This window comes from Amphibalanus amphitrite, unplaced genomic scaffold (assembly GCF_019059575.1).
Source record: "Amphibalanus amphitrite isolate SeventyFive unplaced genomic scaffold, NRLGWU_Aamphi_draft 000779F_arrow, whole genome shotgun sequence".
Taxonomy (NCBI): domain Eukaryota; kingdom Metazoa; phylum Arthropoda; class Thecostraca; order Balanomorpha; family Balanidae; genus Amphibalanus; species Amphibalanus amphitrite.
In genome coordinates this window covers 37342-50007 of record NW_024882273.1, presented here as the reverse complement: position 1 = coordinate 50007, position 12666 = coordinate 37342, and positions in this window count along the sequence as shown.

The following is a 12666-nucleotide window of genomic DNA, read 5'->3' as shown; positions in this document are numbered from 1 at the left end:
CTTCAAAAACAAAAGGCAGCACAACATCCCTAGAAAGTTTTAGCAGTTACAATGTTCCCGACATTTGGGTCGCCAGCCTAGCCCCGGGAATGCCCAACCAATGAACTAGGACCTTCCAAACGTCACCATACAATCGGGTACTATTTAGTCAGAAAGGGGACGCTAGTAATTTCCAGGAGCCTCTAGCTCTATCAAGATCTGAACGGTGGGGGGGGGGGGGGGTTCACGGACTCTTCCTCTTTACGTTAACGGCCGGTAAAACACCTAAACTGGCGATAATTTAGCCATTTCTAACAGTAAAAGACGGTAACTAGCATTGAAAAAAACTACGGTAAATATGCCGTTAACATCAATAGCGGCCGAACACCTTCAATTAAGGAGGGGGGGGGGGGCACTGGCCACTGCCGACTTTTGGTCCCATTCTTTCCATGTGACGCCCATAGGGCTTATGTTAAAATTCCCAAATCAAGGGGGAGGGGGTGGGCATGGTGCCCTCCCCGTTCCGCCGCCTATAGTTTACATGCATATTTGTTGTTAGAGCTGAACCCCTGCACACAGTATTGCGTCGGGTGTGGACAACTACCGCCATCTGTTGACGGCGATACAAGTTCGGTTACTGCGGGACAGCCTAACTTCAGGCGCTCGTCACCTGCGCCATCTATGGAGAAGTCTACGAAACAGAAGTACGCCTTACCTCAGTTATGCGTTAGAGCTGAATCTATGGTGTTATCCCAATTTCCCAGTGCTTTCCAGCATAGCTAATTTTCGGACCCGCGATAACGATGAAAAGATAAGAAAGGTTTGCGATAACGATAAACGATAAACGATAAAATTTTCAAAAAATTAACAACGATAGCGATAAAACTATAACGATGATTTTTTTTTTTAACAGCAACCCGGTTTACATAGGGTTTGTTGCAAGCTTATATCTCCGTCCGTGATGTTGGAAAAGATGCCAATGGTGCTTAACAATATACAAAATGATCCCCTTTAAATATTTGTAGACCACTGCGTCGAAATTATCGCCAAATTAACGAGCTAGAGCCTCGTCAAATATGCTATGTAAACCGGGTTAGCGTTAACGAAACGATAAACGATGAAACGATAACGATAATTGTTTTTAACAGCAATAACGAAACGATAAATGATACAACGATAACGATGATTGTCTTGAACAGCGATAACAAAAGCGATAAGAAATACAGCTTAAATAATTGTACTTACAATTTATTTTCAGATCTATACAGTTTGCAGATGGCAACAGGTTGCGCACACATACTGTCGCGCGGCATACACTGTCGATCGTCTTCCATTTTTCCATCGTCCCGTTTTAAGGCCTGGCTACACTATGCGTTTTCTGCGTGCGTTTTTTGCGAGTTTGCGTGTTTTGCGTAATATCGTTCTAGAAAAAGGTTATTATTAATTTAACTTCTTTAATATTTATATAAAAATTAAAAAAACGTTTATGTTAATTAAAAGTTTATATGAAAAACATATAACAAAAACGTAATGTCGTTTCTTTTTAGAGCGATATTCCGCAAATCACGCTAACTCGCAGAAAACGCACGCAGAAAACGCATAGTGTAGCCAGGCCTTTACATTTTATCGTTGATCGTTCATAATTTTTGTAACTTGCGTAAGTGGATGAGCGATAATTTTGAAAATTTAGCGATATACGATAACGATAACAGGTTTACTTAACAGCCATAATTATCGTTCATCGTTTATCGGTCATCCTATCGCATGCGGAAAGGACTGCAATTTCCTTACCGTTTTTGTATCATCTTCAACCAACTATTTGCTCTAGCCAATTGCTCTACGAGTTTTTCGAATGGAAGCAAATGCGATTTGAGTTTGCTTGTTTGTATTTGTTGTTTCGTGCTGATGTGTCACGAACTAAGGCCGCCACCACTAGGTCAGCTGGATCAGCTGGGCGACAGCTGATCGGCACACGCGGCGTGGCGCCGCAGTTTTTGAGACCGAGCTGGTTCCTTTTTTGTCGACATTTTTGTAACCAAATTGACGGGCAAGATTTGGTGAGTGACTGTATTGCGCTGATGTCATGTTTAGTTACCCTCGTATGTCATGAAATGTCACTATCAGACTATCAGTCATGCATTCAGAAACGAATTATTCGACACCAGTAATATGTATATGATCGGTAGCTTTCGGGGGCTGCTGCCTCCTTCATCAGCCTGCTTTTTAAATGCATTAGAACACAAGACAATACGTTTCAAACATGTCTACCAAAAAGTAAACCGCCACGAGGAAAAAGTTGTAACGGTACGTCTCAAGCATAGATGCACAACAGTTTGATACATGATAACAAATAATAACACATAATTAAGTCGCCATCGTCCGTAATATCCGTAATAAAGCATTCGACATTAATCGTGATCCGTGGTCGTAACAACCACGGATCACGATTAATGTCGAATGTTTTATTACGGATATTACGGACGATGGCGACTTAATTATGTGTTATTATTTGTTATCATGGATCAAACTGTTGTGCATCTATGCTTGAGACGTACCGTTACAACTTTTCCTCGTGGCGGTTTACTTTTTGGTAGACATGTTTGAAACGTATTGTCTTGTGTTCTAATGCATTTAAAAAGCAGGCTGATGAAGGAGGCAGCAGCCCCCGAAAGCTACCGATCATATACATATTACTGGTGTCGAATAATTCGTTTCTGAATATTTACCATGTCCCAGTACAACAATTCCATATTCAAAATTATCAGTCATGTAGAAACTTACTTTCTATGTGTTTTGTGAAGGTCAGGCATTGGATCTGATGGATGCTTTCCCCCACCCAAACATGTCCGTGCATATATCAGATTTGGTAATTGCATGTTACTTTCACAGTAACCGATTGGCTGAGGATGTCAAGATAACTGGTCGATGAGCCACTGAACGATGACTTAGCTGAATACAAAGGAAGATTTTAAGCATGAATTTTGCTGATTCAATTACGGGCAAATCACAGTTAAATGGCCACATTTGTTTTTGTTTCGTTGGGTTAGCCCCTTCCGGTCTGACAAGGCCACTTCAGAGCCGGAAGGATGATAGGAATAAGGGGGAGACATTGGTCTGGGCAGGAACCCTAGAGAGTCACCGGGACTGAGCCTATCCCAAAGGTCAGGCCGATCACCACTCGCTGCACCCGGCCACAGGTGCGCTCCCTCGGGGGCAGCAGTGCCGCTCCAAGGGAGCAAGCAGCCCGCATGAGATAAAGGTGCCTGGAAGCATGCTTTAACATGCTTCCAGGTTGAATTTAAATGAGGGCAGGCGGCCAACCACACGTATAGTGATTCATATCAACGATAAATATAACGCAAATAGTGAATAATCGTGAGCTCCCTACATTATTTTAGTGGTTTTCTGATGAAGAATCAGACGTCAATGACGTCAGACAGCCTGACAAATGACCACACATCTGACTGGAATCACAGGTCAGGTAGGCTAACTTTCAGCTATCCAGCACACGCGCATTCCGAGCAATCGGAAAACGGTTTCAAGAGGTGGCACGAACCCCGTACCTTGGACGGCGAGGGCTAAGGAGGCTGTCCAGAGTCGGAGTCGGAGTCACGGAGAATCCACCGACTCCGCGGCGCTGGGCTGAGGGCCGTGACACCGGTCTACACTGGAGGACGCCTGCAGCGTCGCTGGACCGAGCTGTCACCCGGGGCCCACCATGTGCTTGATGGTGCTGCCATCTAGCGGCGGAATGAACAGGTCAGCTGTGACCAGAGGGCGCCTCGGTCGGGTTACAGCGCTGATATAGCGATCCGACAGGCAGGACAGAGTAGAGGGAACATCTGACATCAGGAATGCGATTGATCAATGACTGTAAAACAGTACACCCAGGTGAATATATACGGCCGAGCATGACAAATGGCTCCAGATCAGAATAGGTCTCGATACAACATTACGGAAGAAAATGGCACTTGTGACTTCCACAGCGATAATCAAACCTCCGCTTCTATCCCCAACTCCTTACCTTTGCTAGCTTGGCCTTGTGGTGGCGGGATCACCGTCTGGCAGGGCAGCGGCTGAAGGCCCCTCTCCGACTCTACCCGGCGCCACACCAGCACTCCACCACTGTGACGGAAGGCAGCACGGTTGGAGCGGTAGCACGCGGTTGGACGGGGCAGCACAGAGGGCTGAACGGACGGGCGCCTTGCTGAGGTCGTCCAGACGGTAGCGCGTGCTGTAGTAGCGTCACTGAGACTTGTATCATCAGAGGTAATATCAGAGGTGGTACATTACCTCCACAAAATTGAATGTCCAAAACTGACAAAAAATGAGGCTGAATTACTAGATAAAGATATAACGGTCGAAGAATTAGGGGAAACGCTGAAAAAAATTGAAAATAATAGAAGTCCTGGCTCTGATGGATTTCCGTATGAATTTTACAAAGTATTTTGGGGAGAAATAAAGTACTTTGTTTACAAATCGCTAAGATATGGATTATCTAAAGGATCTCTTTCAGTCAGTCAACGGGAAGGCCTAATTACTTTAGTTCCAAAACCATCAAAACCACGAAATTTAATTAGCAGTTGGCGTCCGATTACGCTCCTAAACTCAACGTACAAGATTCTCTCCGCAACCATAGCAGACCGCCTCAAACAAGTTCTAAATTCTATTATTCATGAGGATCAAGTGGCGTTCTTAAAGAAACGATGTATTGGTGAGAACACCCGAGTTGTATATGATGTATTATGGGAAAGCCAGAAAAACAATCAGGATGGCATGCTTTTGTCTGTAGACTTCAAGTCCGCTTTTGACGTAATGAGCTGGAAGTTCTTGGAATTATGTTTGTTAAAGTTTAACTTTAGTTCTACTTTTATCAAAATTTTCCAATGTCTGCACAAAGATAACATATCGCGCATAACTTACAATGGACACGCTTCAACGCGGCAGATAAATCTTGAAAGAGGTTGTCGACAGGGTGACCCAGTGTCATGCTACTTTTTTATCATAGGCGCTGAGATACTTGCAAATATAAGACATAGCAATATGATCAGAGGAATGAAAATACGTAATACAACAGTAAAAATAATTCAATATGCAGACAACACAACATTTTTCCTTGATGGATCTGAAGAAAGTTTGAGGAACGTTTTCAACGAGCTGGGCTGGTTCGCCAAATTCTCAGGTTTAAAGCCAAATGTAACAAAATGTCACGCAATGTGGATTGGAAAAAAGGCACTTAAAGAAAACATTATTTGCCCTGATATTGAATTACGATGGGTAACAAAACTGAGGTTACTCGGTATTGTTTTTAACCCGTTGTGCTCAAATATCACGGAAGAAAATATACAGCTAAAAAAAGACGCGATGTTAAGAATAATCAGAACATGGCAAAGCCGCAACCTAACACTGGTTGGGAAAAATTGTCATAGTTAAATCTCTTTTGCTATCACAAACATAGGCGTAGGAACCGGGGGGGCCAGGGGGGCCACGGCCACCCCACCATTTTGGAGTGGGGGGGGCCAGTAATGTGTGTGGCCCCCCCCCCCCACTTTTGAGAGCACTCCAATGTCTGAGATTCGCTCTTTACTTTAAACACGATTCAACCAACTAAACACAAAAAGATGGACCACGGTGCCGTTTCTGTCACGGACTATCTGTGCTTTGCAGGTAGAATTAACACCGTCTAAAACATGCAGCAGTTTAGCGCTTTAGCGCGTAAATTTTCAAATTCAGCGCAGAAGAGACATATCTGATATGTTTATTGGCCAACCGGTTTCGTTTTGTGGATCTGGTCAAGGCCCTAAGATGAAGATCTGGTTTGAGTCAGGTAGAATTTAGAAATGAGATGGATATAAGAAGTTTTTTTGCGAAAAAGGTGGGTGTGTATCTGGTGAATATACATATTGCATGATTAATGCGACCTTGACTGGGGTGGAGAATTATGTAAATCCCAGGGTTGCCTTTTCTGGACGGACCTATGCACCTACCCTACCTACAATTTCCCCAATTTCATTCAAAATCTATATTATGAATTATAAGTCGTCCGTGCGTTCTCCATCCGTGTGTCATGCCTTATGTGTCTTATTGCGTCGGAACGGCGGCACGTAGCGACGTGAAATTTGGCATGCCGAATCTGTGGGCGTGGGCGGCCTTTGTATTAAAATTTGGGGGTGATCGGCCCAGGGGTGCGCCGTCGGCACGTGCAAAAGGGTGCTCCCATAGGCTTAACACGTGGCCGGCGAAAACCGCCAACGGGCGAAAACCGGGCCTGCAGCGCTCCTTTCCCGAGCTTATATCTCGGTAACCGTAAGTCGCAGCGACATGCGGTTTTTACTGATGGATACAGAAGAGATGGGCCTATCGTATGCAAGAAGTTTTTTTCTTAGGTATGTACCAAGTGCAAAGAAATAGCCTCTAATCTCGAGAAAACGGGCATTTTTTACACATTTCAGGAAAAACGTTGGCATTTGAAAACGATGCACTCGAATGACACGGGGTGCATTTCACGGACTAAAAGAGGATCTGGCCTCTTCAGAATATATATATTTTTGGCCATTCACTCGCACATCTTTATAATTAAACGCTTACAAATTGCGAGTTTTACGTGAAACAGGCACGCTTACCTTTACAACATCATAATATATTGATAACGTAGACTTATGGCTAAAAGTCCTTAATATATTGAAAGAGCACTCTTTTCTGATCAATATCCACCCAAAATATTTTCAAAAAGTCATCAAGGGCTCTTAGAAACAGAGCAATCATTGTACCGTTTTCGACGCATTTTTACCGGTTGAGCGGCGGCCGGGCTTGAACGCGGCCAGGGCGCGGTAATATTACCGTGTGCCTTATATTCGTCTAATACTCGACGCTCTTTCGCTGACAGCGCGGCCGAGTGGAAAAGATGCCTGTCTCATAATCCGAAGGCAGATGGTTCGCGGCTGGTCAGCTACGAAGTTTTTCGCCCGAATTCGTCCCTAGGTAGCATTCGGCCAGCCGGCAACCGCCGAGAGGGATGCGAATGTTACATTTTAACGAGCTGGCGTACCGTTAGGGATCGACTCAGATCGACTATATTATGAATTATAAGTCGTCCGTGCGTTCTCCATCCGTGTGTCATGCCTTATGTGTCTTATTGCGTCGGAACGGCGGCACGTAGCGACGTGAAATTTGGCATGCCGAATCTGTGGGCGTGGGCGGCCTTTGTATTAAAATTTGGGGGTGATCGGCCCAGGGGTGCGCCGTCGGCACGTGCAAAAGGGTGCTCCCATAGGCTTAACACGTGGCCGGCGAAAACCGCCAACGGGCGAAAACCGGGCCTGCAGCGCTCCTTTCCCGAGCTTATATCTCGGTAACCGTAAGTCGCAGCGACATGCGGTTTTTACTGATGGATACAGAAGAGATGGGCCTATCGTATGCAAGAAGTTTTTTTCTTAGGTATGTACCAAGTGCAAAGAAATAGCCTCTAATCTCGAGAAAACGGGCATTTTTTACACATTTCAGGAAAAACGTTGGCATTTGAAAACGATGCACTCGAATGACACGGGGTGCATTTCACGGACTAAAAGAGGATCTGGCCTCTTCAGAATATATATATTTTTGGCCATTCACTCGCACATCTTTATAATTAAACGCTTACAAATTGCGAGTTTTACGTGAAACAGGCACGCTTACCTTTACAACATCATAATATATTGATAACGTAGACTTATGGCTAAAAGTCCTTAATATATTGAAAGAGCACTCTTTTCTGATCAATATCCACCCAAAATATTTTCAAAAAGTCATCAAGGGCTCTTAGAAACAGAGCAATCATTGTACCGTTTTCGACGCATTTTTACCGTTTGAGCGGCGGCCGGGCTTGAACGCGGCCAGGGCGCGGTAATATTACCGTGTGCCTTATATTCGTCTAATACTCGACGCTCTTTCGCTGACAGCGCGGCCGAGTGGATAAGATGCCTGTCTCATAATCCGAAGGCGGATGGTTCGCGGCTGGTCAGCTACGAAGTTTTTCGCCCGAATTCGTCCCTAGGTAGCATTCGGCCAGCCGGCAACCGCCGAGAGGGATGCGAATGTTACATTTTAACGAGCTGGCGTACCGTTAGGGATCGACTCAGCAACAAAGCATTCTTACTCTCAGATCAATATACTGAAAGCTGGCCATCTAGGGTATGAGTATTAAATAGTGTATGGGCAGAGTAGGTATGGGCAGGGTAAGGACGGGTAGGATAGGGTAGAAGTTGTGTATGGGCCGGGTAGGGTATGGGCAGGGTAGGGTATGGGCAGGGTAGGGTATGGGCAGGGTAGGGTATGGGCAGGGTTAGAGTATGGGCAGGGCAGGGTATGGGCAGGGCAGAGTATGGTTAGGTGATGGGTAGGATAGGATAGAAGTTGGGCATGGGCAGGGCAGGGTATGGGCAGGTAGGGTATGGGCAGGTAGGGTATGGCTAGGGACCCAAATAATACCAATAAAACGATTTTTAACCCAGCATAATGCATCCGTAAAACCAATTTAATCAAAACATAAAGTTATAGCGCAAAACATGCCATCTAGTCTATCTATATTATGAATTATAAGATGTCTGTGCGTGTGTCATGCCTTATGTGTCTTATTGCGCCTGAAAGGCGCCGCGTATCGACGTGAAATTTGGCATGCCGAATCTGTGGGCGTGGGCGGCCTTTGTATTAAAATTTGGACGCGATCGGGCCAGGGGTGCGCCGTCGGCACGTGCAAAAGGGTGCTCCCATAGGCTTAACACGTGGCCGGCGAAAATCGTGATCGGGCGAAAATCGGGCCTGCAGCGCTCCTTTCCCGAGCTTATATCTCGGTAACCGTAAGTCGCAGCGACATGCGGTTTTCACTGATGGATACAGAAGAGATGGGCCTATCGTATGCAATAAGTTTTTTTCTTAGGTATATACCACGTGCAAAGAAATAGCCTCTAATCTCGAGAAAACGGGCATTTTTTACACACTTCAGGAAAAACGTTGGCATTTGAAAACGATGCATTGGAATGACACGGGATGCATTTCACGGACTACAAGAGGATCTGAACTGTTCAGAAAACATATATTTTGGCTCATTCACTCGCACATTTTTATAATTAAACGCTTACAAATTGCGAGTTTTACGTGAAACAGGCACGCTCACCTTTACAACATCATAATATATTGATAACGTAGACTTATGGCTATAAGTCCTTAATGTATTGAAAGAGCACTCTTTTCTGATCAATATCCACCCAAAATATTTTCAAAAAGTCGTCAAGGGCTCTAAGAAACAGAGCAATGATTATACCGTTTTCGACGCATTTTTTACCGGTTGAGCGGCGGCGGCCGGCCTTGAACGCGGCACCGGCGCAGTAATATTACCGTGTGCTTTATATTTGTCTAATACTCGCATGTCATCCGCTGACGGCGCGGCCGAGTGGATAAGATGGGGCGTTCCACGACAGATCGACCAAAAAAATCGCGAAATAACACCCTACCTCTCATATTTTGATGAAATTTCGTCTATGGGGTTATCTTGTCTATATTATGAATTATAAGTCTTCCGTGCGTTCTCCATCCGTGTGTCATGCCTTATGTGTCTTATTGCGTCGGAACGGCGGCACGTAGCGACGTGAAATTTGGCATGCCGAATCTGTGGGCGTGGGCGGCCTTTGTATTAAAATTTGGGGGTGATCGGCCCAGGGGTGCGCCGTCGGCACGTGCAAAAGGGTGCTCCCATAGGCTTAACACGTGGCCGGCGAAAACCGCCAACGGGCGAAAACCGGGCCTGCAGCGCTCCTTTCCCGAGCTTATATCTCGGTAACCGTAAGTCGCAGCGACATGCGGTTTTTACTGATGGATACAGAAGAGATGGGCCTATCGTATGCAAGAAGTTTTTTTCTTAGGTATGTACCAAGTGCAAAGAAATAGCCTCTAATCTCGAGAAAACGGGCATTTTTTACACATTTCAGGAAAAACGTTGGCATTTGAAAACGATGCACTCGAATGACACGGGGTGCATTTCACGGACTAAAAGAGGATCTGGCCTCTTCAGAATATATATATTTTTGGCCATTCACTCGCACATCTTTATAATTAAACGCTTACAAATTGCGAGTTTTACGTGAAACAGGCACGCTTACCTTTACAACATCATAATATATTGATAACGTAGACTTATGGCTAAAAGTCCTTAATATATTGAAAGAGCACTCTTTTCTGATCAATATCCACCCAAAATATTTTCAAAAAGTCATCAAGGGCTCTTAGAAACAGAGCAATCATTGTACCGTTTTCGACGCATTTTTACCGGTTGAGCGGCGGCCGGGCTTGAACGCGGCCAGGGCGCGGTAATATTACCGTGTGCCTTATATTCGTCTAATACTCGACGCTCTTTCGCTGACAGCGCGGCCGAGTGGAAAAGATGCCTGTCTCATAATCCGAAGGCAGATGGTTCGCGGCTGGTCAGCTACGAAGTTTTTCGCCCGAATTCGTCCCTAGGTAGCATTCGGCCAGCCGGCAACCGCCGAGAGGGATGCGAATGTTACATTTTAACGAGCTGGCGTACCGTTAGGGATCGACTCAGATCGACTATATCTATATTATGAATTATAAGTCGTCCGTGCGTTCTCCATCCGTGTGTCATGCCTTATGTGTCTTATTGCGTCGGAACGGCGGCACGTAGCGACGTGAAATTTGGCATGCCGAATCTGTGGGCGTGGGCGGCCTTTGTATTAAAATTTGGGGGTGATCGGCCCAGGGGTGCGCCGTCGGCACGTGCAAAAGGGTGCTCCCATAGGCTTAACACGTGGCCGGCGAAAACCGCCAACGGGCGAAAACCGGGCCTGCAGCGCTCCTTTCCCGAGCTTATATCTCGGTAACCGTAAGTCGCAGCGACATGCGGTTTTTACTGATGGATACAGAAGAGATGGGCCTATCGTATGCAAGAAGTTTTTTTCTTAGGTATGTACCAAGTGCAAAGAAATAGCCTCTAATCTCGAGAAAACGGGCATTTTTTACACATTTCAGGAAAAACGTTGGCATTTGAAAACGATGCACTCGAATGACACGGGGTGCATTTCACGGACTAAAAGAGGATCTGGCCTCTTCAGAATATATATATTTTTGGCCATTCACTCGCACATCTTTATAATTAAACGCTTACAAATTGCGAGTTTTACGTGAAACAGGCACGCTTACCTTTACAACATCATAATATATTGATAACGTAGACTTATGGCTAAAAGTCCTTAATATATTGAAAGAGCACTCTTTTCTGATCAATATCCACCCAAAATATTTTCAAAAAGTCATCAAGGGCTCTTAGAAACAGAGCAATCATTGTACCGTTTTCGACGCATTTTTACCGGTTGAGCGGCGGCCGGGCTTGAACGCGGCCAGGGCGCGGTAATATTACCGTGTGCCTTATATTCGTCTAATACTCGACGCTCTTTCGCTGACAGCGCGGCCGAGTGGAAAAGATGCCTGTCTCATAATCCGAAGGCAGATGGTTCGCGGCTGGTCAGCTACGAAGTTTTTCGCCCGAATTCGTCCCTAGGTAGCATTCGGCCAGCCGGCAACCGCCGAGAGGGATGCGAATGTTACATTTTAACGAGCTGGCGTACCGTTAGGGATCGACTCAGATCGACTATATTATGAATTATAAGTCGTCCGTGCGTTCTCCATCCGTGTGTCATGCCTTATGTGTCTTATTGCGTCGGAACGGCGGCACGTAGCGACGTGAAATTTGGCATGCCGAATCTGTGGGCGTGGGCGGCCTTTGTATTAAAATTTGGGGGTGATCGGCCCAGGGGTGCGCCGTCGGCACGTGCAAAAGGGTGCTCCCATAGGCTTAACACGTGGCCGGCGAAAACCGCCAACGGGCGAAAACCGGGCCTGCAGCGCTCCTTTCCCGAGCTTATATCTCGGTAACCGTAAGTCGCAGCGACATGCGGTTTTTACTGATGGATACAGAAGAGATGGGCCTATCGTATGCAAGAAGTTTTTTTCTTAGGTATGTACCAAGTGCAAAGAAATAGCCTCTAATCTCGAGAAAACGGGCATTTTTTACACATTTCAGGAAAAACGTTGGCATTTGAAAACGATGCACTCGAATGACACGGGGTGCATTTCACGGACTAAAAGAGGATCTGGCCTCTTCAGAATATATATATTTTTGGCCATTCACTCGCACATCTTTATAATTAAACGCTTACAAATTGCGAGTTTTACGTGAAACAGGCACGCTTACCTTTACAACATCATAATATATTGATAACGTAGACTTATGGCTAAAAGTCCTTAATATATTGAAAGAGCACTCTTTTCTGATCAATATCCACCCAAAATATTTTCAAAAAGTCATCAAGGGCTCTTAGAAACAGAGCAATCATTGTACCGTTTTCGACGCATTTTTACCGGTTGAGCGGCGGCCGGGCTTGAACGCGGCCAGGGCGCGGTAATATTACCGTGTGCCTTATATTCGTCTAATACTCGACGCTCTTTCGCTGACAGCGCGGCCGAGTGGAAAAGATGCCTGTCTCATAATCCGAAGGCAGATGGTTCGCGGCTGGTCAGCTACGAAGTTTTTCGCCCGAATTCGTCCCTAGGTAGCATTCGGCCAGCCGGCAACCGCCGAGAGGGATGCGAATGTTACATTTTAACGAGCTGGCGTACCGTTAGGGATCGACTCAGATC